Source organism: Otolemur garnettii, unplaced genomic scaffold (assembly GCF_000181295.1).
Source record: "Otolemur garnettii isolate 467f Iridium unplaced genomic scaffold, OtoGar3 scaffold00026, whole genome shotgun sequence".
Classification (NCBI taxonomy): domain Eukaryota; kingdom Metazoa; phylum Chordata; class Mammalia; order Primates; family Galagidae; genus Otolemur; species Otolemur garnettii.
Genome location: NW_003852421.1, coordinates 3,247,818 through 3,248,171, shown reverse-complemented (window position 1 = coordinate 3,248,171; position 354 = coordinate 3,247,818). Strand labels below are relative to the sequence as shown.

The window sequence follows — 354 nt, the reverse complement described above, 5'->3', positions numbered from 1 at the left end:
GGGCCATGCCTCAGGCTCCTTTACTAGTTAAGACACAGGGTGATGATAGCCAGCCAGAGCTCATGCCTCCTGACCTCAAATCTAGACATTTTCTACCTTCCATGTTCCTCTCTGTAGGAGATTGTGAAACATCTCTGAGAATGCCTCAATCTTGCAGTGGAACAGCTTGCTGAGAGAGGAGATAGAACTCCCGTGAATGGGAAGGATGGGGCCAGGCCTGGGACATGAATTAAATGTGGTGTCTGGTCCCTACAAAGTCCTGTGCAGTGTTAATATACTCAGTACCCAGCACCAGTCTTTGATGTAGAAAAGTGCATCAAATCTGGCCCAAGAGTAGAATATTACTGAAAAAAA

The 354-nt window shown here is 46.3% G+C and overlaps 1 protein-coding gene across 1 annotated transcript in view; it reads left to right on the top strand.

Moving 5' to 3' along the window:
- The window catches only part of F13A1 (coagulation factor XIII A chain), a 149,958-nt gene that overhangs the window by 65,064 nt on the left and 84,540 nt on the right, over positions 1–354 (top strand). The window lies entirely within an intron of this gene.